Source organism: Talpa occidentalis, unplaced genomic scaffold (genome assembly GCF_014898055.3).
Source record: "Talpa occidentalis isolate TD23 unplaced genomic scaffold, MPIMG_talOcc4v2.1 talOcc4.4, whole genome shotgun sequence".
Taxonomy (NCBI): domain Eukaryota; kingdom Metazoa; phylum Chordata; class Mammalia; order Eulipotyphla; family Talpidae; genus Talpa; species Talpa occidentalis.
The window spans coordinates 37778843-37803384 of NW_023604295.1; the positions used below are offsets into that span (position 1 = coordinate 37778843).

General features: G+C 35.5%; 1 protein-coding gene across 6 annotated transcripts in view; it reads right to left on the bottom strand.

Moving 5' to 3' along the window:
- FGF12 (fibroblast growth factor 12) overlaps positions 1–24542 on the bottom strand; it is a 638738-nt gene that overhangs the window by 133247 nt on the left and 480949 nt on the right. The window lies entirely within an intron of this gene.

A 24542-nucleotide genomic window follows, 5' to 3' on the forward strand; every position in this document is an offset into this window, starting at 1 on the left:
CAGCTGGACACCTGGAGCCCTGGCCCAACAGCCACTGGCCCAGGGAAAGCCTACCAGTGCCTTTTGTCTGCTCAGGTAGCTTTATCAATCATGCCCTGCTGCTTCCCTCTCACTCCCCTGACCCCAGTGCCCAGAATGGGGAGGAACAAGGGATTCTGGGAAGCTTGAGTCTTCCCACAAAGGGATTTGATTCCCCGTACCCCCTTTTGCTCTTCCCCACAATGATGTCATTATAAGAAACAAATAAACCAAACTGTGTTTCTTTTTTCCCAATAAAAGCTTTTCTTTCAATATAAAAAAAGAGTTTAAACAGAAACTATTTTTAATCACAAATATGTCCATATTTGACTTTTGCAAGAGATGCCCACTTTATAAAACATCATAATACAAATAATTCACTGTATTTTTAAATTAGATCTTTAAAAAAAAAACTCATGATTTAATAAGAAAACAAAACTTCAAAACATGAGATTAATATGTGTCCTGTTTAGTTTCCTAGATTTTTTTTAAAGATTCATTAATTTTTGCATACAAGAACTGAGGTACAGGCCAGAGGTATGGTGGGGTGAGAGTATTCACCAGAGACAGATTGGGGAGTAGAACAGGCAGACGTACTGAAATACACTGCTGAGGGGAGCAGCGGGAGAGACAGGAGAGGTCTGCTGTGCCATGTGGGTAGTTCCCTGGCTGGGGATCAAACTTATGCTGCAGTGGCTGCAAATAGCTTCACAGGCTGCATCCCAATCCCTTGCACCACCAGGGAAGCCCAGTTTCCTAGATTCTTTAGCTCTTTATGAAGAACATTATTGTGCCTTCATGATGAATGAAATAATTGCTTTTTACAAATCTAGCACACAAGTAATCTAAATTTTGCATGAAACTTTTACAATTCCTTGGAAATTCCATGCAAATTTGACACATTCAAATTTGAAAACAAAAGAAAAGATCCCAAAAGTCCAAAACTCAATGTTTTAAAAGAGAAACAAGTTAGAGTCTTGTAATCCTCTTGTCTCATTTGTGCTGATATAATTATACCTGAACACAGGCTGAACCTGAACACCTGAACACAGCACAAACACAGGCTACATATAAAGTTACAGATATAATAAAGTCCAGGGAGTCAGCACAATACCCCAAAATTAGATAGCCCAACTTCTTTGAAATTGTGTTGGCATTTCTGGCATCTCAAAGATATTGTTAATTTTACAATCCTTTCTACCATTACATGTTATCAAGCACTATTAAAGTACTATACTCAATGTATAACTATACCTGGGCATGGGAGGGTGGAAGACAGGAGGGACGGAGGGATGGAGAAAGGAAGGAAGAAAGGAAGGAAGGAAGGAAGGAAGGAAGGAAGGAAGGAAGGAAGGAAGGAAGGAAGGAAGGAAGGAAGGAAGGAAGGAAGGAAGGAAGGAAGGAAGGAAGGAAGATAAAGAAACTATTTGATTAGAATACTGCAACCTGAGTATGTAGTTCACAAACAAGAATGTTTCATTCACTTTCTTGAAACTATGCTATAAAATCAAATTTTAAAAAAAGAAGAGATAGCAGCATTGTAGATTGTTACACTGAATACTTTGAAGAGGGAATAGAAAAGTATACTCTTTGGTAATTGAAACTCAAAGCCCACATCCCATGTTATTCAATGCAGATCTCTTGACTGGCATCACAAGGAGTACCACAATATAATTATTTTAATTGCCAATTCATGTATCTAAAGAAAAGAATGTATAAAGCTCCCCAGAGGTACTGTTCTACCACAGGAGTTTAATATACCAATGCTGGTTTTAACAAACAGGGCTTTTGTCAAGATTTCATTGGCATATCACCCACAATATAACAACACCATTTAAAATTTATATAGGCCTTTATTTACAAAGTGCTTACAAAAATTAATCCCCAGAATACTCATTGTGGAGGGAAGAAGAAACAGATTATATTAAAACAGAGGATTTCAACCAAGAAATGGTTTAAATTGAAGGAGTCCTGTTGTAATACAGAAATAGAATCTCTAACATCCTCTAAATCAGAAATGTCATTTTGATATGATTCATATGCCTAATATTTTTTGGGCAGTGATAGCAGAATCACACTGTTAATATCCACCATATTTCTCAAAAGTTCACTTCTGTACTTCCATGAGGGTTAAATTTTCAAGAAGCACAGATTTTCCATTGAGATTTCCCATTCTCAAAAGTGGTAGTAGGATCCTACATTTCTGGATATATATGCTTTAACAATGATAGGGAATTTATAAGTGCTATTATATCTTAGACCATTGGTACTGTGACTGCAGATACAAGTTTACCTTGATCTGTATATCTAGGATTGAACACAGGGCATAACACACAGTAATCCAGAGGTCTTCCAACAAATCTCTGTCGAAAAAAGAGCTAATATTATTTCAGCTTCATTTGCTCATTGATTCCTCATTCATTACTCAACCATTATTAATTGAGCACTGCTATGTGGAAGGTACTGAATTAGATGATTTAGCAAAAAGAAGAAAAAATAAATCTGTCACTTGATCTCACAGAGTTTATAATTAACCAGGAACAGATAGGTAAGTGAAAAGATGAAGATTAACACAATGCAGGGTTGGGAGTGCAAAAGAAGGAACAAATATGTCTGTTTGGTAAGAATTCAAAACCACACTTCTCAAAAGTAGTTTGTACTTACATGTAGATGAACATGGTTTTGATAAGCATAAGAAATCAGAAAAGGTTATTAAGGACCAAGGGAAGGCTAAACGTAAGAACAGTTTTCCTGCTCCCACTAATTTGGGGAACTTTGTAGCTAAAATAATATCACTTTGACTATACCCTGTAAATTCAAATTGCATTTGTGTTGCTGAGAATTTTGGATGAGAATGACTTGTGATTATCATACAAATTGATTGTATGTAAATGTATGTCCTTATAGTGCTTGAGGATACACCTTATTCCTTCAAATATTTTAAATATTCTTAAGATTGTTTGCCCTCCAAATGCATATTGTATAAAATGGAATTTAATCTTCTTTTGAATATAATACTAAAAGAATGGGGACAGGACACCATGATTGGTTATATGGAAACATGTAACAAGTCTATGGGATTGCTTCAAATATACATGTATGTTAAATTTTTCTCTAGGCACTATGCAGGATCTGGTCTAAAATAAGGTCATAGGTCTCACAACACAATGGACAGTCTCATCAATAAAAAGGAACAGGTAATGACACATGCACCAACATGGACGAATTTCAAAAAACAATAAACCAGAAGACACAAGTTATGCATGGTATGATTCCATTTATGATGATCTAAAACTCGTTATTGCTCTGGTGATGGGAAAATGCCTGCAAACAGGAAAGAGAGAGCTTTTGGGGGGGGGGTGACGGTGTTGGTAAAATTATGTCATGTTATTTGATATTTGATATTTGTCCAAATTCATTAAGAGTGAATTTTGTTGTACATGAATTATGGCCACAAAAAGTCTGACCAAATACCCAGAAAAAAATAAAATAAAATGAGGTCCTAACATAGCTGAACACACTAAATGTTTAATAAATTGTTTACTAAATTAAATATTCCCCAATGATTTTATAATCTAAAGTGACTGATGTGATTTCAGACAAGTGAATGACTGGAGTGTCTCCACAAAATTTCAGCTAAGTACCCTTTGCCCAATGTACAATTATGAAGCACCGAGTCATTATTTGAACTCAATTCTTCCAGTTTCAAGAAGAAGGTTCTTGCCAATGTGCCACAGACAAGGATGCTACTGGGTATTTCCTTATTGGGAGGACTTAAACTTCAGTATTGGAATTACAAAGCTGCCATAGGTGTTTGTGCTGGGTTTTTTGTTTGTTTGTTTCATAGACTCATTGCTCTCCCTGTCCCTTTGGGGCCCATTTTCTACATGGTTCATTTCATGGCTCACAAAAGTCAACTGAAATGCCAGCAAAGCCTCAGGGAGAACAGGTAATCCTCTCTGCCACCCTGGACTACCTCAGCCAGACACGGGTCCCACTGCTATTAGCACCTGCAAAGTCAGTGTCCTGGATTGGAAAATCTTACACAATCTATCTCATGGCAGCTTTCCTCCTGGCACTTATCAGCAGTGGCACTTCTGGGATTATAATGAACACGTTAAATGTCAAAAAATACATGTGTAACCAACCGTAAACACAATCTGAATATTTGTTGAAATATTCTCTTTTGTTGAGGAATTGTAAAAGGCTATTTTAAAAAATTAACAATAGAGTTGCTTGGAAGTGACCTTACAGTTTACCTCAATTTTTTACCTTTAACATAGAAGCCCTAACAGATGTTTCCAACATCACATCCTGACAACCACCCTATTCACTTTTCAATTGTCCCTGGGACCAGAGCCTGGGAGTCAGGTGAAAAGAGTCTATTTTTATCAAACTAGGCCTTTTTCACAGATAGTCATGAGAAAATAGAGGAGTAAATATACCTCAATATGACTTGTTTTTAATTTTATGCATCCTTTATGCATTGAAATTATTCTTAAAAGAGAATCCATAGGCTTCAGGAGACTGCCAATAAGATCTATAGCAGAAAAGAAAGATAACTAAAGGCTGTCCAGAAATCAGCCGGTGTGCAAGCATCCAAATACATTGGGCCAAAAAGAGGAAAGAAGTCACTATTCATAAGAAAAATAAAGTCCAAAGACAAAAGTATATAAATTTTACTGTGGGAAAAAAATTAAGGGCAACAGAAAGGAGTTTGTGATACCAGAAAGGGAACGGATTAGCATTGGGCAAAAATAAATTAATCCCTGGTCATGGAGTGGAATCATTCTAGGAGAAACCTCAGGGAAGTGAGTTCTCTCCTTCTCTTGTGTTAAAGATGATTTGTAAGATGAACAATCTCTGACCTATCCAAGTGGGGGGAAGAGTGTTCCAGGTAAGAAGAGCACAAATACAAAAAGAAAAGAAAGAAATTACTGTATTTTCCACTAATGGAAATTTGCATATATTCTCTATTTCATAAACAAGACAAGAGAGGAAAGGAGTAGAAGCCAGTAAGGAAAGGATAAGGGAAAGAAACAGGATGAAGAGGCAAAATTTTGTTTCATAACCCATTCATTGGGGGCTGGGCAAACTTGTTTCACTTAGTCTCTCTTGTAATGAAGAGAATGTATGATTGTGATTAAAAAAATAAGAGAAAATGTACTTCATTTCAATACTTACTGGGAATCAAAATGGACAACTCCCAATGTGAATTCAAAAGTAAGTAAGGCACCACACTTGCACTGCAGAACAATTAGATGAGACAGAAAAATCTAATGAAAGCTCACCGGGAGTGGAGCACAGCCCAGCCGCCATGCATTTGGGTGTTGGCCCTGGGCAGGATGAGTCTCTTCTGTGGGCTTTCTTTTCCACATCTGTCAAAGCACATCTGTGCCAACTGACTCTGACATCCTTCCAGTATAAACAGACTGTACTCCATTTCCCAGACTCTTTAATAAGAGTATGCTCAAATACCTCTGAGTATGGATATGATGGAGGCTATAAGCACATTTTAGCCACTGAAGATAGATTTTTTCCCCTTCAAACTTGGCATTTGAGATTCCTAAGCCTAATTGAGCTGTTTGAAGACTGAGACAGCACTTGGTCATGTGCACTTACTAATTCACTGAACACCTTGAGGCTGGTATGAGGGTATAGAGGACTATTTGCTAGGTCCAGGCTACCTGCTCCATCCAGGCACAGTGCTAAAGGCTGAACATGGTGCATAAAATATGGATCTTAAGCTTTTAGATATTCAACAGTTAGTAATAGAAATAACCACACAGAAAAAATGTGACTATGAAGACAGTTTACTACAGGAAGTCCCAAAATAGAATAGAAAGAAAGTGTTGGGAAGACATGAGAGAGTGAATAAGTGGCAGTGACAGAGGTGCCTGTGGAAAGTATTGCCATAAATCTTGCTTTGGAGCCTGATCTTAAGTAGTGAAGAGGAGTTAACTAAGCAGGGCAAAGAACATTCCAGGCAAATAGATCATAATATATAAAGGCAAGATGGGTAAGACTGCACATAATGCTTTTCTTTCCCTAGCATCTATTTCAGTCACATTGCAGATAAACAGGATTTGAACATGGGAAGCCATCCAAATCGAACAATCCTCATTCTTTCATCAAAATCCTAAAGGGAATATTTTAAATTCCTTTTTGTAATTGCCAGGAAAATGATGTTATTTCTTCTTATTTAGAAGAACTAGCCCTTACTTCCTTTAATCAAACAATATATCACTCTCCCACTAGAGCTGGAACCAAATTCTTCTGCATTTCAGATGTTAATTGGAATTTACTTATTCTTTTGTAAGGTGCACGAATATGGTCTGTCAGCAACTAAACAAATTTAAGCGATGAAAAGAAGTAAAAGAGGAAAAAATGGGCATCATGAAAAGAAATGAATGCATCAAAATTGGGGATTCTGTCAGCCTAGTCAACAAAAGCATTGACTTGAAGGATGTCCTTGCCAGGTGAGGACACATTCCTTTTCTAGCTACTGTCAACCTGGGCTCAGTTCCACTCAGAAATGCCTGCCTAGCTGGCAGCTGCTAAGAGATGGCAACCCCTCCTAGCAACAGATGAAGCCAATCGGAAGCCAGCAGCACTGATCCTTGCCATTCAGTGCAGTGACATCTCATTTATCTGGCACCTCCAGTGAAGACTGTATAATGCCTAAGATAATTACTAAGAGACTGAAATTGACATTCCCAAACATCAAGCAACAGAAATGATTAGATCTTAGCCAATTTGACTGGAAATTTGCCTAAAATTAAATTGTGAACAAGCATCATAGTGTAGTGGACTCTATGTACTTAGGTTTTGGAGTAAACAGACCTGAAGTTGAAGGTCAGTTTTATCACTTAAGCATGGTTATTTTCCCTGGACTTTAATATATTTTCATCTCCTGAAAGAGATAAATAACCTGACCTTATAGATGTGTATGTGTATGTGTTATAAATAACAAGATAATGTCAAAACCCTTTGAAACCACCAAGCACCATATAAATATGGTGCTGACATTTTATTATTACAGAATCAGTATTTGATAAAGGTAATAGCTTTATCATCTGGATAATCTCAGGTCATTTCCTTGCCTGAGCAAGGAAGATAATGCTAGGGCAAAATTCAGGGAGTTGCTGTGAAGATGGAGTGAATAAGTTTAGAATCCAAATATGTAGAAAGCAGTCAAGAAAGTTAATTAATATAATTATTATCATCATTTTCATTTCACCATTTAATATTGTGAGAACTTGAAGAATTGTTAAATTGGATAGAGCTATTATTCCTACTAAAGGGCCCCAAGGCAATAAGCTGTTGAACTCAAGACACAGATATCCAAGAGATTTGGCACAGTAATCTCTTAACCCTCCATAGCTTTTGGACACATTTGTGCATACTAGAGGTTTATCCACAAGATTTCCACAGTAACTGTCGCTATTAAGTACCGATTTTGCTTTCCCTTATTTCTTCCCTGTGTCCATTATTCTCTCCCTCCTCTCCACACATAAATACATGGGCTAGTCCTTGTATGTTTGGCTAAAAAAATAAATATGTCAAGTACACGGTTCCTCATAGTTCTTTCTAAATAGAGCACAGACTTTTAATCCTACTACCAGTTCTCACTCTTGCATAAGAGAGAGAGATTTTTTAACAGAACTAGAGTACTCAGTTTCTCTCTTTACATTCAAATTCCATTTGGATATGATAATCTTTACTATTAAAAAGGCATGATAGATATTATCACATATACCATATTTGTTACTGTAGTACAATAACAATCTTTTATCTAGATTAGAACAGGTTACAATGACAGTATTTTTCTGGACTCAAATCAGTAGGACTTATTGATATGAACTACATTTTCAGACCAAGATTCCAAAATACCCTTTCTATTCCATAACCCTAGTACTTCACTTTGAATACATGAGAAGTTACAAATTCTATACTCAGAATTTTGGCCGATTCCAACTAAAATGTCTTTATTTTTACAGTCTACCTATCCTGATAGAATATAATCTTTGAAAGCATATGTTTTATATCCAGTTTTATATTATATATATCCAAAGCATCTACCTCACTTTGTATATAGCACATGTTCAAAGAATATCTATTAAGTAAATATACCTATAATCTCTCTCCAAAAAAAAAAAAAGAAAAAAAGGAAGGAGGGAAATTGGAAGGAAGGAAAAAAAGACAAAAATAAAAGAAGGAAGGGGACAAAAGGACAGAGGAAGGGGAAAGATAAAAGACAAAGTAAAAGAAGTCAAGCAACTATAAACCAGAGACACACTACACTGGGGTGTGGGGGGTGGGGGATTGGAGTAGGATCAAAACAAGGGTGGTGGGAATTGTATGGGGACTATAACCAAGATGAAAATGCATACATTGTGCAAAAATGAAAAATGACGCAAAAAATATATAAAATTTTAAAATTTAAAAATAAATAAATAAAAAATCCAGTGTGAAAATCCAGTGTGGGTTAAAAAAAAACAAAAAGAAGAGTGGGCTCATGGGCAGAAATCTTAAAGATGTTTGATTACACTACTCATTGATCAGCAAAGATTAACTCAGGCCATTTGTGGCAAGTAGATGGAGCCGGAAGGGATTATTCTAAGTGAAATGAGCAGAAGGAGAAAGATAAATATTGGACGGTTTCACTTACACGTGAAATCTAGAGAAAACAAAGAATCAGACAAAGACAAACTGTAAGACTGACCCTTAAAGCAGACTGTAGATCTGAGATTAGATGCCTAGGAGGGGATGGGGTGGGGGAAGGAGGGAATAGAAAACAGGGAAAAGAGAGCTCAGTGGAATGTCGTGGAGACTGGGTGCCCTGTGGTGGTGGGAAATTTATGGTGACCACACCTGAGGCAAGAAATCCTCCACTGTGAAAAAATAAATAAGGATACTTAAAAAATAAAGAAATTTGAAAAAAAAAAAGATGTTTGGTTACTTCAAATAAAATCTTTAGATCATTTTTTCATTAGAGCATTATTTTTTATTGCTGATCTTTATACCATTTCTTGATACTAAGAATAAATTTAGGATTTTTAATGCTTATACAAACTTTAAAAGCTAATATAAAAAAACAAGTTTTGAGGCAGAAATATCATTGTGTTTGTTTGTTTTTTTCCCTTTCCTTACCATAAATCCAGGTTGAGTTGCCCTTTTACTGTCTCCCTCCCACTCCATCCCTTAGCCAGACTGTCTATTCTCAGCTTTTGCATCTTCAAAGCATAGTATTTATCCTCTCAGACACACAGCCCAGACAATATTCTAACCTCAATTAAAAAAACAAGCAAATAAATAATATTCTTAGAGATCTTAAACTACTGCAAACAATAGATTATTTTTTTTAAAGCAAAGGAGAGCAGTAAGTTTTAGGTATGAAATATGAAAATGTTAGAGTGGGCACAAGTATTTGTGACCCTATCACCTTTGAGTGACAATTACTCTGATCTGATTCTCTCTGGGATCCAATAACATTGCGAACATGAAAGTTCCTTGAACATAAAACAATGTGTACGAAAATGCAGTCAGAAATTATTTCTGGATGCAAGTTTTTGTTTATATGAGAGGAAAAAAAATAAGCTGTGAACTCCTGCATAGATTCACATGCTATAGAAGCCCTGATTCTCACCACCTCAATCAGGTATGTATGTGAAAACATGCTTTAACACCCTGCTAAGAGAAGTTGGAGGTCTTACTTCCCTAAGACAGAGAAAAGACATAAGGTTCTTGAGAAGAATCATGTTGACCTATATTGGCCAAGAAAATATCCTCTGGGTAAGTGGATAGTGAGACCCTTTAGAAGAGGGGTTTTGGCAAATATATGAGGAATAATTACATATAGATTGGGCTATTCAAAGGCTTTGATGATAAGTGGAACAAAGTAGTGATTTGTGTGCAGTGCAATGTAATGGGACACAAAGATGGGGAGAACTCTACTTAAAAAAAAAGAGTGCCTCTCCTGATGGCGCAGGTGGTTGAGCCCAGCGCTGTGAAGCTAAGCTGTCAGCAGCCTCTGTAGCACCAGTTCAATCCCCGCTGGCCAGCAAGAATCCCACATGGCGCAGCAGACCTCTCCTATCTCACCTGCTGCTCCCCTCAGCAGTGTATTTCAGTCAGTCTGCCTGTTCTGTTCTCCACTCTGTCTCTGGTGAATCCTCTCATCCTCCAGCACTTCTGGCCTGTACCCCGGTTCTTGTATAAATAAATAAATTAAAAAAAAAGATAAGGAAAAGTTGGTGCCAGCATGGGGGAAAAGAAATTGTAAAAGTAAAATACACCTAAGAAAGACCTAAAGAGTTGATATTGGCAAGGGAAGACCTTTTATGACAGCATGAAATCCCCTCTGGACTTCAGAAATGACTACTAAATGGAAATAAAAGCACATATAATGAGGACCATGCTGGGAACAATATCTTAGTTTCCCTACACTGTACTTAACAAGAACTCAGCTTATCATGGATTCAAGTCACTCATTGAAATGTCAGAAAAATTAAGGTTATTATACTGGGCAAGCATAAAGTCAGTGAAAAATTACACTTCTGCAGAGTTACCATATATCAGAAAATCAGGTAAAATAAGGTTCCATATATCAGAAAATCAGGAGACCACTAAAGCAATAGTAAAACAATCATTATTTTCAGGGAGAAAATTATCAATGCTTGAAAATAAAACAATAACATAAATTTTCTTAAACATGCTGACCAATACATACTGACCATGAATGGGCATTTAGTGCCCCCCAGGGTCAGCAAATATTCAGTTCAGCAAGAGCTAAGCCAGGGCAGAAACTAATAAAAACATCACCTGCATAGATTATAATGTCACATGTGTATAAATGTGTATAATTGTGTGTAAATAAGAGTGTATAAAAAAAGAGTGAACTTTGAATGAGATGAAGGAATGAAAAAAATCCAGAAAACAGATTTCTATCTCGCAATATGAAAAAAGAAGGGATTGGACCAAGTGATTTATGTTTCCTTAAGTTTAAAAAATTTAATGATTCTGTTGTATATGGTGGTGGGAGAACTACAGGGACTACACCTGAGGGGAGAAATCAAATACTGTACAAAATGAACAACAATGTAAGTATAATAAAAACAAATAAATAAATTTTGGAAAAAATATTTGCTGAGGTTAGTTGGTTTACCACACTGTGTATGTTTTAGGGATATAAATTCACACATCAAAATGAATGTTATACTCATTTCATCTTCATAATAAATTTTCAAAAACTATGTATCAAGCACTGCAGTCAATTAACATATATTCTCTGTGACTCCTGACTGTAGATCTAGGGCCAAAAATGGTGCACCAAAGAGGATAAGATTCTAATAATCATCATTAGTGAGCAAAACAGGTAATAAAGACCTCTGTCTCGGAGACATTTCAACAAAGATTAGATTCTACTTATGGTGAATATTAGAAAAGGAGCTACTGATTTTGTCTAATTGACCTCTGTGATCATTTCTGAGTCTATAAAAAATACAGTCAGAATAGGTACAGTACTAGATTGCAGAAAGAAAACTGGTAGATTTGGAAGATCTCTCGATTCTACAAGGAGGATTAAAACAAGAACAAAAACCAGCTGATTATTAGGGGAAGCACTTGAGATGAGTTTTAAGAGTTTTTGAGAAGCTGATTTGCAGAGATAGGTACACTTGGACTCCAGTGAAATAGTCAAATAAATAACAGTGCTCAAAGAGTTATATTTACTGCCACAGAAGATGAATCATGCCTCTTAGGGGAATTTTTTTTTTTTGAAACTTCATTTTCCATTTTGGACTACTGGATCAGTCTCTCAAAAGAGTTTGGATTGTGGCCAGTTAGTTCCCTCTGCATTTTTCATCTGAGACCTAAAGTCTGTACAACTCCATTTTCCATTCTCACACAATGCATCTTAGTGAATGGGGACTTGGTCCGTGTGTCTTTATTTTTGTCTGTGTAAAGAATAAGACACCAAAGCCATAGTGTGTTTGGAAATACAGATTTGAGGATGAGGGTCAAAAATACAGCTAAGAAGTCTTAAGAAAAGCATCTTATTATATTACTTTATATACCAAACCTCTATTCTAGATAATATAAAACCAAATTACTATTGGGATCATGAATTAGCAGACACTATTAACGATTTTCAAGAATAAAAACTATGCCCCAACAGTACCCTCACTAAAACCTGCCATTAAAAAAGCATGAAAATAAACCCTGAGGAATAAAAAATTAAAAATAAATTTGCAATTCTCCTAATCACATATTACCTCATATTATTATCTGAGCATTAAAGTTAGTAACACTTGACAGATCTAATGGCAAAACAGACAACTTAAAAAATCAAAGCATATTTCAAACCAAATAACAATAGTCCATTTTATTTAATGTAGCACTAGAGGGACACTGCAGGCAAATCATTATAAGAAATCAAATTGTGTGATTTTAAATATCCCAGTATTATTCAGTGGAACTGTCTTATGAATGGACATGAGGAATTAGTTTTAAGATCTGTCACCAACTTGTGGCATTAGGTAAATCCCTTAAGCTCCCACAGCCATAATCCACAAAATAAGCACAACATTTGCCTTTACCTACTTCTCAGGGGTAGGAAGCAAGTGAAATGATGAATGCAAACATACTTCATAATCCATAAAATATAATGTAACTATTATAATTCATGTATAGAAATATTGCTAGCTTTTTATAAATTGAAGAATCACCTTCAAATTATCATGTAATAAAATAACTTTGTCCTGGGTATCACATAACTCTTAAGCAAAGGCATAAATCATAAATATATCAAATTGATTATAAAAAATAATGCACAAAGGGCAAAGGAAAAGAATAAAATGAAGAGTCCTACATAGCTGATAACAGAAAGAAAATTTGCCTCCATGACTTAAATCACAAAGGGAAAAACCAAGACTGATGCCATAATTTGTGGCCTAAACTTAAGATCAAAATCCCAAATATTCATTCTGATGTGATCTCAGAAATGGCTATGGTCAGGTCAGAAAACTTCCATGTGCTTGATGAGCAGTGGAAGGTCAAACAACAGTGGTCATAAATGACTCCACCCCCATGGAGGAATTTCAATAGACTGAAATTCTATTGTTTTTTATAGAGGACAAATCTTACACAGAACTTACTTAGATGCTAGTAATTGATTTCTGGGGGAAAAGGCCTACAAACTAAACCTAATGTAGTATAAAGAACTGGGGGAGAGGTATAAGCAAAATGTTATGAAAGGATAAAGAAAGGTAGAAATAATTTGTTTACCTTTAATAGGGAAGATTTCATTTTGGAGATATACTGGTGTTTTTTTTTTGTTTGTTTGTTTTTTTAAGATTTGTTTTATTTATTTATGCATACAAGAGCTGGGGAATAGGCCAGAGGTATAGGAGTGAGAGGATTCACCAGAGACAGAGTGGAGAGCAGAACAGGTGGGTCCACTGAAATACACTGCTGAGGGGAACAGTGGGAGAGCTTGGAGAGGTCTCCTGGGCCATGTGGGACAGCTCCCTGGCAGGGGATGGAACTCTTAGTGCAATGGCTGGTGACAGCTTGATAGTGCTGAGAGTTAACCCCTTGTGCCACCAGGGAGGCCGGATATACTGCTTTTTAAGGAAAGAATGGAACACTGATAAAGAGAGAGAACAGAAAAAGTCATTAGAACTGGGTGTATGGAAAGGAAATATATATGCAGGAACTCAAAATGAAAAGAAAAAAAACTGAAAAGAAAGGGAAACATAAAGAGAAATGAAAATGAAGGTGAAAACAGAGTTTATGTTGGGCTCAAACTGTTAAAGGGCTTTGAAGGTCAAAGAAGTTTGGATTTTATAGTATGGTTTACTTGAATTCATTGAAGGCTTTGGAAGCAGTAAATGCTAATTTACCTTTTAAGGTGGTGAAATATAAAGTAGTGGGAGCTATATAAGGTACCCCTCCAGAGTGTGCAAGGGTAGAGATTTGGGGGAAAGGAGAGACTGGAGAATAGAGGTAAGGATGTAAATTAAGAGGGAAGATAAACATAGATAAAAGCATCACCATATTCCCACTAAAATCAATATAGATAAGTAAAATTTTTTTCAAATGCAAAATACACACACACACACATCTTGTATTTTGCCAGGTCTTCCCACATTTATGGAGGAAGGAAGAAAACACATTTACTGGTGTTTATAATTGATTGGAGTTGTATTACTTGTCATTTTATCTTTTTAAATACCTCTAAGAAACATAAAGTAGATATAAAGCATTCTTTTCTTTACACGATAATAACTCAGAGACATTAAGCAAATAACCCAAACTCAACGAGCAACAAGAACAAAATTACAATCTATGACTAATTCCAAATCCTGCTCTTCACAGTACTGCACCAGAGTGGTGTGCACCTCTAGAATGTAAGGGCTTCAGGCAGAGATTGAATGGCTACATAGGGAGTCAGTCACCGTATGTTATTTTTGGTCAAATTGTTTTGAAAGTTTTCATCTCTCTTAAAATTTTATACATTCAGGGTGAGTTTTAGAACATTTCAATGTATTTTCTTTTTACGTTTTCTTTTTTTAGATGACCTGAATAAACTATACAAGTCGAACTATAATAGATATAAAATATTTCAACTGGTGTATCTTTGAGAATGAGACCTCATTCAATTCATTGAGTGAAACATTGATTTCAGGGCCATGCTCTGGACTTGAAAACAGACACACTGAATGCTATAAAGGATACAAAAGAATGATGGTAAAATAATTGTGACAATGTCATGAGATAAAAATTGGATTAATAACCATGTTTCACAAAATAGGCTTCTATTATGACTTGAGCTGTGCTTATGATGTCTAGTGATGAGAAAGGTGAACAAGTAAACTGAGAACCAAGATATGCCCCCCTTCAACTGTATGCTATTTTGTTTCTTTTAGATGATCTTCAAGTAATTCCATCATAATATGCAAAAAACAAAAATAAACATTTAATTTTAAAAAGCATATCTTTATGTATCTTTCTTTAAAAATTCCAGTGGGTTTCAAATTTCAGTTAACGTCTGTTTAAAATATTCATATTCAAAACTGCACCATAATTTGAAATTTCCAAATGTATATAAAGAACTCTGCTGTAAGGCACTAAAATGTGCATTGTGAAATAGATATATACATATCTATACCTTTTTTCATCAAATAGCTCCAAAATGAAATTTTAAGTTACAAAATATTTAAGAATAGCTCAGAAAACCTTACAAAGTGAGCCAGAGAGAGGAAGAAAAAATATATTCATGATTTCAACATGTAGGGATCCAAATGTCTGCCACCTCATCAATATGTATGTTATAATGGTTATAATGTTATAATATGTTTATATATGTATAATATATATGAGACCTGACAATAATAATTTAAAAGTCCAAGTTCTGTAAATGAAATCAATACTACAGTCCTAGAAAGTACTTATAAAATCTCTTCTCTCATACTAAGTATTTAGTGGTAAAGTCAATGTTGTTTACAGTTGTATTTAGGTTCACAATGAAAACAGAATCTTCTCTATTTTCACTCCTTTTTCCACATTTTGCCCCCCCACACATGGTGCTAAAATTGTGTCACACTTCTCCACTTGTGAGGAAATTCACACCTTTGCATTACTTAAGCAAATAAAAAATACAATGCAATTAAAATCTCTTAAATCTATTAGGGAAAAATTATTTTATTGACTTCTAAATCTCTACTATACCTTTGACTTGATATCTGAAAAAGAATTAGTTTTTTAAGTAACAGCATTTTTAAAATAAAAAATCAATATTATACTGCTCACTGAGCTAAAGTCTACAATTCAATGGTACACCTTCCTCACAACCAACTTTAGAACACTTTCATTACCCCAAAAACAACCTTACACTCTTAGCTGTGACCCATTGCCATTCAGCATTATACAATCATTAATCAACTTTCGTTTCTATAAAATTGTCTACTCTGAACATTTCTGATAAATAAAATTATGCACTATGTTGCCTTTTGTGATTGCTTTCATTCAATGCAATGTTGACACTATCATCCATGTTATAGCAGGTATCAGCACCTCCCTTCTTTCTAACCAAGTTGTATTTCATTGTGTGAATACAACAAACTTTGTTTATCCATTTGCTAGTTTATGGACATTTCAATCGTTTACACTTTTTGACATTATAAATAAAACTGCCATGGATATGAGTATACAAAAGTTTTTGTGAGGACATGTTCTCATTTCCCTTGGGTCTGTACCTAGTAACAGAATTGCTGGGTCATATATTTAGCATTTTGAGGAACTACCAGACTATTTTCCAAAATGGTTACATTGTTTTACAATCCCACAATCAGTGCAATGAGGATTCAAATTTCACCATATCCTCACTACACTTGTTATTAAATGCCTTTTTCAGTTAGCTCTACCATTTAAATTCATGGTCCATTCTGAGTTACTTCTTCATATGTGGCGTGATGCTTTAAAAGTAATTCTTTTTGGTAACATGATACTAATCAGGGTCTTAAGATAATATCAACAAACTCTTTATTGAGATAACTAAGAAAGTTCTTGGAATCCCTCTAAGAGTAATAATCATGAAAGCATTTAATTAAATTGCATGCACAATTTTTAAAACATACGAGGTATTCCTAGACTTTCTGTAAAAAAGTTAAAATATAGGGCTAACACAAATAACAGAAATTCATGATGAGTTAATGCAAACTTAAAAATTAAAAGCATTAAGATATATGACAATTAACAATTTCAATTTTTTATTATGGTATAAAAGAACAGTATTTGTCCTTTTCCTCTTTCAGGATTAGAGCATTTAAAACAGTACTTCTGACATGAATATGTGAATGTATTTTAAACTGAATAAACTAACGAAAATGGATGATATTAGAACTGGCAATCAGATTGAAGAAATATGACAGGATAGTGAGAAACTGTAAGATTTACAAACATCTGTTCCTATGACTGTTTCATGTTTTTTTTTTTTTTTTTTTTTTTTTTCCTCTGTTAATATTCCTTGTCCCCTGGTTTGGTGCAAGATTCTCTTTCTTTTCATCCTTTAGGTTTTGGCTTGGATATCATCTCTATAAAAAATGCTCTTGGCAATCCTATCTAAATTAGTTTCATCTTCATTTTCTATCACAGAAAAACATTTACCCCTTTCACAGCACTAATCCTACTAATCCTAAATTACACGTTTTTGTATTTATTTGTTTACCTTTTGTCTTACTTCCCCACTATTGTAGAAGTGTTTTTCATAAGACAATGCATGCTACATAACCAATTCTACATAAATAATTTGTAAACTATTGGATAAATGGAAGCATGGAAAAGCTGCTGATTCTTGTGTTTTCAGGAACATCTACCCTGAAACAGCAAACACACCCAATCAAAGTCAAATTCTATGATCTTTTCCAGGGTGGCTTTTAGCTCCTTCACTACTTCTCACAGTTCACTACAGAGGGAATCTTTTCATGTCCAGTGAAATAGAAGAATTAAATTTGAAGTAGCAATGCTGATTCATCTTCTATAGATATATCTCCCACAGTTATAAAAAGAAATAAAAAGAAATTCTCCAGCAATCTGCTATGAAAACTCAATAAGCGGGAAGTCTGTCTCCAAATCTCAGGTGATTACTAATCCATTTGTATCTAAATAAAATTACAGGTAACTTCTACTCTCTCTAGTCTCTGCAATTTAATATTTAAAATATCTTATGCAACCTGATAGAGAACTGCAGACATATGCCTGTTCTTCAATGGGATGACGCATTCTCTGCCTTGCTCTTATGCTCAAATCTTACCCTACATAGTAAATTTTCAGTCCAAAGAGGTGTGGCTAATTTTTGATACCTATCCAATATCCATTTTTCCTTCATATTAATAGAATCCTGGACTTAATGCCAATATAAGTAGCTTAAATATTTTTTTTAAAAAGGTGTTTATATTCTTTCCACCTACAGATGATTATGTAATAGTTCTGTCCATAAGTGCACATCACTGGAACTTCTGGAAAAGTGTTTTTTTAGATAAATATACCATCTCTTTCTCTGCACTCCTTTCAACTGCCCAAAATATACATGTTAGTTGGGGATACAGAAACTATCTTTTATCATGAGGAAAAGCCATATAAATGTAAATACCTTGACCCTCATGGACTTGCTGAGTCAATCATTGAACTAACTCCAGTAACTGTCTATCTCCAGACTTGTAGTTAAGTGAGAAAACATGAACCTCTGATCCCTTTTAACCTTTGTTTGTGTATCTCTTTTACCAACAGCTTAGCTCATTTCCTGGTTAACACAGGAAAATGAACTCAAGAAATTTGTCATTTGTAGGGGATGAGAGGATTCACCAGAGAAAGAGGGAGGAGCAGAATAGGCAGACTGACTGAAATATACTGCTGAGGGGAGCAGCGGGTGAGTCAGGAGAGGTCTGCTGCGCCAGACCTCTGTGGCCGGGGATTGAATGCATACTGCAGTGGCCGCGGACAGCTTCATAGGTTGTGTCTTAACCCCGTGTGCCACCAGGGAGGCCCTATTTCTATGTATCAAAACCATTTACTCAATTTGACTAAACTCTAACATTCTGTGGTACAGAAGAAAACTTTAGGTTCACCACAAATGCAGTAAGCTTGAAGTCTTCTCTAAAGGTAACATTTCATGCAAATGGCCAATAGGCACATATGAAAAAATGTTCAAAATCACTAGTTATTAGGGAAATGCAAATCAAAATCATAATGAGATATATCATTAACAAAATCAGAATCAGCAAATACTGGCAAGGATGTGGAGATAAAGGAACCCTCTTACACTAATGGTGGGAATGTAAACTGGTCCAGTCACTCTGGAAAGCTGTGTGGAGGTTCTTCAGAATGCTAAAAATGGATCTACCATATGATCCAGCAACTCTACTCCTAGGAATCTACCCGAAGGACTTGAAAACATTAATTTGAAAAGAAATTTGCAATCCTATGTTTATTGCAGCACGATTTGCAACAGCCAACATATGGAAACAACCAAATGCCCTGAAATAGATAAATGAATCAAAAAGTTGTGGTTTATTTATATAATGGAATATTACTCAGTGAACAAAAAAAAAAAGGACAACCTCATGCCATTTGAGGTAACATGGATGGAGCAGAAAGGGATTATGCTAGCTGAAATTAGTCAGGAGGAAAAGATAAATATTGAGTGGTCTCACTTACATGTGGGATATAGAGAAATCAAACAAAAGGTCAAGAAAAGTAAAAACTAGCCACTGACCATAGAACTAAGGTATAGAGCAAAGTGGGGGGGATGGGGAGGGGCAAAACAGAGGAGAGGTGAACACAAGGGAATATGGTGATGGTTCATGGGTGATATGATGGGAGGAGAACTATGGGGATTACAATGATGTAAGGAAAAAATACATTTTTTTATTTTGAAATCTGTCCCTGTCTGCCACTGTTCTCATTTGGCCACTTATCACAGTGTTTTGTTGTTTTGTTTTACTTTTTTTTTAAAAAAAGATTCATTTATTTATGCATATAAGAGCTAGGGTACAGCCAGAAGTGGGGGGGGGGTGAGAGGATTCACCAGAGACAGAGTGGGGAACAGAACAGGCAGATTGACTGAAGTACAATGATGAGGGGAGCAGCGGGCGAGTAAGGAGAGGTCGGCTGTGCCATGTTGGTAGCCCCCTGGTTGGCCAGGGGATTGAACTCATTTCATCTGCAGTGGCTGCGGACAGCTCCATAGGTTGCATCTTAACCCCTTGCGCCACCCGGGAGGGCTCCTTGTTTTACTTTTTTGGTTAAATTTATTTTACATATTTTTTACATCATTTTTCATTTTTGCACAATGTATGCATTTTCATCTTGGTTATAGTCCCCATACAATTCCTAGCCCCCCCCTTGTTTTTATCTACTCCCTTCTCTGCTCCCCCCTGTAGTGTGTCTCTGGTTTATAATTGCTTGTTGATTTTGATTTTTACTTTATTATAAGGGACAAGGAAAAATACTAATTATAATAAAGCAAAAATCAAAATCAACAAGCAACTATTAACTCTTGTTTTACTTTTTTTGTTTTTTTATTTTTTCTTTTAACATTTATCATTTTTTACATTTTTAGACAATATTTGCTTCCCCCCATCCCCTCAGATTGAGTCCCCATAAAATTTCCTTCCCCAAGGCACCCATGCACCATCACCACAGTCCCCTGTGCTCCTCCCTTCCTTCCCTTTCAGCCCTCTCCCTCCTCCTCCCCTGCAGTATGTCTCTGGTTTATAATTGTCTGTTTTTGCTTTGTGGTATTTTGTACTGTTATTATTTTTTTTACACTGATGTCTTATTTGGTTCCCCTATATTCCTGTTATAAGTGAAACCATCAGATATTTTTCTTTTTCCTTCTGGCTTATTTCACTGAGCATAATTCCTTCTAGCTCCATCCAAGCTGCTGTGACCTTGTTTTACTTTTTAATGTTCTTTTTCTCAGTGCTCTGTTGAAAGAGTCAACTGCTCTGCACACTTCGTCATGAGTATCTCCATTAAAAAACCACTGATTTTTCAGGGAAATGCAAATCAAACTACAATAAGATACCATCTTACACTGGTGAGAATGGCACATATTAAAAAAACTAGCAACAACAAATGTTGGCGAGGGTGTGGAGAAAAAGGAACTCTCCTGCACTGCTGGTGGGAGTGCAAACTGGTCCAACCACTATGGAGAGCTGTGTGGAGATTTCTGGACCTACTAAACATAGAGCTTCCATATGATCCAGCATTCCACTCCTAGGTATTTACCCAAAGGACACAGAAACATCAATTCCAAAGAGCACCTGCACCCCTATGTTTATAGCAGCACTATTTACAATAGCTAAGCCCAAAAATAGATGACTGGATCAAGAAGATGTGGTACATATACACCATGGAATATTACTCAGCCTTCAAAAAAGATAAACACATGCAATTTGCAGCAACATGGATGGAGCTGGAAGGGATCATGCTCAGCAAAATAAGCCAGAAAGAAAAAGAAAAATACCGGATGGTCTCACTCATAGCAGGAATCTAGAAAACGTAAATAAGGGACCAGGAAAAAGAATAACTATAAGAAAGAAAATATCAAAATCAACAAATAACTATGAACAAGAGACACTCTATGGGGGGTGAGGGGTGGGGAAAGGAGGGCTTAGGGTCAAAATTAGGGGGTTGCAATTATATGGGGAATATAAAAATAAAATTTAAATTAAAAAAAAAACACTGATTTTCCCTTTGTATTTTGCACTCATAATTTCCTTCTTTTTTCCCTTCCTAAATTCCATGAAAGTCATGGCCTATAGACATATTTTATGTAGCATATTTCCCTCGAGGTGAGTTATATAAGGAGATATTTTGAAAAAGTAAAGTCCCCAAAAGTTGAAAAATTGGCTTATGCTTAGGGATAAAGAAGAATGGAGAATTGCTGCATTTTTGTTACAAGCCCAATAAACATTTGCAAATGGAAATTACTAATTCTTACATGGTGTTGGAGGTGAACAAGCAAGAGAAGAAAAACTAACAAGAACAGGGATTTCTTTTGAGATTCAGATAGGACAAGGAAGTCATTGCAAAGTCACAATTCCTCAGGAGAACACTGGATAATCCTTCAGTGAGAAGAAGCAAAAGGAGATTTAGCTTTTCAGAAAGTCTGACTACTCTGAAAATTGGTTCATCTTTTTATCTGTTTATCAGATTAAAAAAAAACAAACAAACATACAACTCAAACTGGTTCAAAGAAGAAAAGCAATTCTTGCTTGATTCATGACCGAAAACTCCAAAAGAAGGGCTGGTTCCACTGTTTCTTCATGTGTAGCTTCCAAGGATGAAAATGAGACCTGGCTTTGCCATATTTTCATCATGACTTATCCTTTGAAAGTTGTAAACATTCTAAGGCAGGAGCTTTCCTGGTGCTTCTAAGATAGCAATACTACTTTTATTCATTCAGCTCTAAATTAATATTAAAAAAAAAAAGGCAATTCTCTTTTCAAAAAAGTCAAGTCTTGGACCTGAAGTCAATTGGCTTTAATTAGATGGCAAATACTCTGCAACTAATATAGTCAACCTCCCATGGTCAGTGTGGCTAAAGCTATCAGATAGGCAAACTGGGTATATCATTGCTGAAACTGATAGTGGAATTACTCTTACATGAATTTTATGAATTGATGGTAAGGAACTGACTGAGGACACACTGAGGATCTTCTTTCATATATCAATTACTTCTAATATTACTATTACTATGACTACAGCTGTTGCTGCACTTATAGTTAACGTTCAGCAAAGACTAAGTTTGAGACACAAAACCAGGGCTTTACAATTGTCTTTTTATTTAATCCTTACTATAATCCTATGCATCAGGTTTTCCATTATTATCCTCATTTTACATATAAGGAAACTATGTCTAGGAGGTTAAGAAATTTCACCAATGACACAAAGGAACACTACTCACAACATAAAATATCATAAATAAGGTAAAAATTGATACTTCCCATTACCCAATTAACTCTTACTAAAAGGATAACTAACAACTTGATTATTTTCAAAGAAAAGCAACCTAATTACAAGAAAATAATTCAGGTCACATATTTACAAGCAACAGTAGCCACATTCTTGGGATGGCAGAACTCCATAGTTCCTTTTTATTTTTTGGAAGGGGAGTGGTTGAAAAAAATACCCTAATTCAGTCAATTAAAATATATACCCATAGAAAGAAACAGTCATAAAATAAGTTGTTCTTTCATAAATGCTATGGGAAAAATCAACCCACAATGAAAATGTTATAAAATCTAAGGAAACCACAAATATATAGAAGAAAAATTTTGTAAGTGTCCTAAACTGAGTATTTAACAATCTATTTGCTGATCAAGCCTCTGTTATTGAACCTTTGACTTCTCTCTATTCAGGTGCCATTTACTTCGCAATTGTGATTCATTTGGCACCAATGGCTAAGGTGTACTCCCTCTTTCCCTCCCATTCTTGCTCTCACTTTCCTTCAATGTTAGAGACTTTTCCCAGATACTCTTACTCCAAGAAATAGTTACAAACATGCCTCAGATTTCATAATATTTCATGAAGAATTCAGTTGATGAGGAGATTCAACATACAAAGTAGGTAACTGTTTTGTACCTCCCTTCTAGATTTGTTTTAAAAAATCTGTCACTTCTTTTCAACATGTTATAGAAATTGATCCCCTAGAGATGAATTGTAATGACTAGGGAGATTCCAAGGAAGATGTTCTGTCCAATCTTTGCTCCCCAGTGCCCACTTTAATAAGCACTATTTAGTACAGAAGAGAAAACAGGACTCAACATAGAACATAGAAATCAGTCTCAACATAGAAATGTTAACAATCAGAATCCTTCAGCCAATTTTTCAAAAGTGCAAAATGTAGAAGTCATTTCTGGATGCAGAAATTGAGAAAAATTTTATTGTGTCATCACTGATGGGAATATCCAGATAGTATCTGGATATCCAGATAGTAGGAAAGCAAAAGAAATTAGACAAATAAAAGGAAAAAGCACTTTCTCCAATCATAAACCTTGTGGGCATAAACTAGTCTTCTCATTACTCTCAATATTGTCCTTCACTTTTCTTTTTCCTCAGTGAACACTTCCATGTTTCCCAATAACTCTTGACTCACTTTTTCAATATAAAATCAGTATCTCATTGAAAACTTGGAGCAGGGCTTTTCTGCTCTCACTGAAGCACAGGATTCTGGTATAGAATTCTAAATGATACAAAACAATATGAGTCTATCACATAATTTCCCTGTTGTTATTACTGACGCCTTTAAATGAAGTCATCACAAACAAGGTGACAGGCTCCCCCGGTTTTCAAAGAATTATGCTTTTCATACTACACTGGAACAGTATAGAGGGACACAGCCTCTATTACAACAGTAAACAGGAAAAGCAATGTGGATTTTTAAAATAAACTTTAAACTACAATTTCCTTTTTCTTGACCTACCTCACCTTTCTACAGAGAGACCTCATTTTAGTCATTTAACCACTCTGTGTCCCAGCTGTACTTTCTGTCATTGATTAATCATAATATCAAAGTTGTTGCAAGGCTCAAATGAGAATGTTTCTGTGAAAGTTCAGGAAAATATTGAGGAATAATACACAGTGGAAAGATTTCATTGTTATAAGACTAAAAACAGATGGTATTATGAAGATTTCATACTTTTGGAGCTTCGATTTAGATCTAAGTTTTAGTTCTGTTACTAAGATGGGCTTAAGTTAACAACCCTTTAAACCTATTAAACTTCTATACAGATTTGATGGGAAAATTAAATAAAATGTAAGGAAATCTTACAACTCAAGAACCATAAAAAAACTTTTTAATGTGCAAAGGACTGAAACAGTCCAAAGAAGACACACAAATCCCCATACATACCTGAAAGAATGTTCCACATCACTAATTCAAGGGAAATACAAGTCAGAACCACAATGAGAGCCCCTCACTCACGCTTGAATCACCATTATCAAAAACAAATCAA